Here is a 3,581-nt window from a genome sequence, read left to right on the forward strand (position 1 = left end):
TGGATAGATCTCGAAAAAATAGGCGATTTTAAAAAAAACGGCTCTGAAAAATGCTTCTAGATGAAGAAGTTATGGCTTTTTGAAAAAAAATTGTTGACGTTGCCGGCAAAGTGCGCGAATGTGCGGGAATGAAAAAATCCGACCCCACAAAATGGAGACTTGAACCCAAGACCTCTACTCTCTTAAAATAGCTTTGAACCAATTGATCTATACAAAAAATTTGAGAGAGAGAGAGAGAGAGAGAGAGAGGGGGGGGGGGGGGGGCTTGGTTTGCGTGCTTGCCTTGAGAAGGCTCTTTTTCCCTACACAAAACACAAAACCCAACACGAATATGCAAAGAAAAACGAACCTTGCGGCTCGAAGTTAGCTTTAGCCAAAAAACTAGAAATTTTTTAAAAAAAATCTCAAAGTTAGCTTTAGCCGAAAAACTAAATATTTTTCTCAATGTTTCTGATTTTCCGAGATCACACTAAGGTGCAGGGAAAAGAGCATACGCATGAGAAAAATCCTTCCTTTCTGTTTCTGATTTGCCCAGATCGCACAGAGTCGCAGGGCAAAGAGCATACGCAGAAATGAAAGGTATAGATCCGGTTAAAAAAAAAGGCTAAATAAACCGAAACTGAAATAAGCAGAGAGAAAATAACAGTAAACTGCAAAAAACACTCTATACCTCCCGATCTGAAAAATGACGCAGCTAGGGCTACCGGAAACCTTTTCGCGTGAAACGAAAGGGGTTCCTCACTGGAAAAGATGCTCCGAACGCAACAGAGCAGTCCTCTCGGCCCGAAAGCAGTCAAAAACAGCAGATCTAGGAAACGACAGCCGCATGCAGTTCTACCGGCTTCAGATTTGGATCACCAACGGACGCGGCCCTCAAATTGCTCTGATACCATGTAGGAATTTACAGGGTAAGTTCCTCAGAAAGAATACCAAAAGGACACCGCTCACAACCAGATCACAGATCAATACACCAGTATTTTTGACGTGGTTAAAAACCCTCAAAGAGGGAAACAGTCCACGGCCTGTCCCAACGTGGGTACTACAGGCAATTTATTAATCAAAGAATGAAAATTTACATAAGCTTCTCTCATGCATGGATTACCCGAAAAATGACCCTCCATGCGCTTTAAATAGAACTCATGGACCAATCGGGTGTCAAGCCACGGATCAAGTGTCGGTAATACCGAGGAGAGAATGAACTGTCGGATCACTACATATCGTGACCGTCGGATTGTAAGTTACAATGTGTACAACGGTAAAAAACACACTTTACCTAACTCTACTCTAGACCAAGTTGAACTTAACTATATCCTATGTGTCGGAATATCCTAACAAGGCCTCCTTCCATGACGGAGGATGAATGGACTGAGATGGATGATAGAGCTCTGAGCGCAATTCGGTTATGTCTGGCGGACGAGGTTCTGTTCAACATTGTGTCAAAGACAATCGCCGCAGGCCTGTGGACGAAGCTTGAGAAGCTCTATATGACGAAATCTTTGACAAATCGGATTCTCCTGAAGCGGCAGCTTTACGGTTTGCGGATGAAAGAAGGTACCTCGATTACTGATCACCTGAATGTTTTTAATACCTTATTGTTGCAATTAGACAGTCTAGATGTGAAACTTGATTTAGAGGATAAGGCAATAACTCTATTGTGTTCATTGCCCGAATCCTGGGATCACTTTGTTACTTCCATAAGCTTTAGTACAGCAGACATTCTTGAGTTTGATGATGTTGTTGGAGCCCTGTTGTCTGAGGAAACGAGGAAGAGATCGAATGCAGACACCTCTACGTCAGAGGTCATGATGGCCAGAGGTCGCTCAAGAGAGAGACACTCCGGGGGAAAGCATAGCGACTCTCGTTCAAAGTCCAAAGGAAAGAAGACAAAGGTGAAGTGCTGGCATTGTGGCAAGGCTGGACATCTGAAAAAGGATTGCTGGAAGTGAAAGCAGGCTGCTAAAGAAGGCTCGTCGACAGAAAAGAAGGAAGCCAACACCACAGATATAGGTTCAGTATCTGGTATAGGTATGAGTGATGAGGTATTGTCTGTTAATGTTTCAAAACATGATCAACATTGGTTGTTAGGTTCCGGGGCATCTAACCACATGTGTATACATAGAGACTGGTTTAAGACATATAGATCAGTTGATGATGGAGTCGTGTACATGGGTAATGATGTCATTTGCAGTATTGTTGGAATAGGAAGTATACAACTGCAAATGTTAGATGGCACAACCAAATTGTTAACTGATGTGAGATATGTACTAGATCTAAGAAAAAATCTAATTTCATTAGGAGCACTGGATACGAATGGATATAAAACTGTAATTCAAGGTGGAGTTATGAAAATTTATAAAGGTATCTTACTAGTGATGAAGGCTAAGAAAGTAGGAAATCTGTTTCAGTTAGAAGAAAGAACAGGGTCAGTTCATGTGTCTATGGTGTCTGAACAGGACAGTAGTTCCATTCGCCTATGGCATCAAAGGTTGTGTCATATGAGCGAATGAGGGTTGAAAATTTTGGCTGACCGCAAGTTACTTCCTAATCTAAGATCTGGAAAGTTAGATTTCTGTAAACATTGCTTGTTTGGAGAACAAAGTAAACAAAAGTTTAAAACAGGCAAACATACTAGTAAAGGGATACTTGATTATATTCATTCGGATGTTTTGGGTCCAGCCCCTACAGCGTCATATGGCGGCTCGTCATATTTTGTGTCGTTTATTGATGACTTTTCTCGGAAAGTATGGGTCTACATGTTGAGAAAAGAAGTCTGATGTTTCTACAGTTTTCAAGCAGTTTAGAGCATTGGTAGAAAACAACACTGGTAGAACAATAAAATGTTTAAGAACTGACAATGGTGGTGAGTTTACTTCCAAGGAGTTTGACAGCTATTGCAAGGATGCAGGGATCGAGAGACATAAGACCACGGTTTATACTCCTCAACAAAATGGAGTTGCTGAACGCATGAACATGACTCTTCTAGAGAGAGCAAGGTGTATGCTGAGTAACGCCGGGTTGCAGAAGGAGTTGTGGACGGAAGCGGTGGCAACAGCTTGTTATGTGATAAACCGATCTCCATCAACGGCGATAGGCTGCAAGATTCCGAAAGAGGTATGGAAAGGACACCCTTGTGACTATTCTAAACTCAGAGTGTTTGGTTGTGATGCATATGCTCTAGTGCCTAAACATCAGCGAACTAAACTAGATCCAAAATTGAAAAGGTATGTCTTTGTTGGGTATGGTGATGGAACAAAGGGATTTAGATTGTGGGATCCTACTACCCGCAAAATCATCATCAACAGAGATGTAAAGTTTGATGAATCCCCTCTTGTACAGTTAGATGTAGATAATAAATTGAAACAGGATGATGTATCTGATTTTCAGCACATTCAGTTTGACAACACTTCTGATGATAGTCATGATGATCATAGTTCAGATTCTAGTCATGAACAGGTTTCAGAATCAGATTATGAAGAGGGTTCAGATGGAGGACATGAACAGGTCTCAGATGACGATCATGAAGAAGTTCCTACAGATGATAGACAGCCAATTGTGGAAGCCCCAGAAACATTCTTAAGGAG

The sequence above is a fragment of the Pinus tabuliformis genome, chromosome 3_1, assembly GCF_031772625.1.
Source record: "Pinus tabuliformis cultivar Carrire ecotype Pingquan chromosome 3_1, CPIR1, whole genome shotgun sequence".
NCBI classification, from domain to species: Eukaryota; Viridiplantae; Streptophyta; class Pinopsida; order Pinales; family Pinaceae; genus Pinus; species Pinus tabuliformis.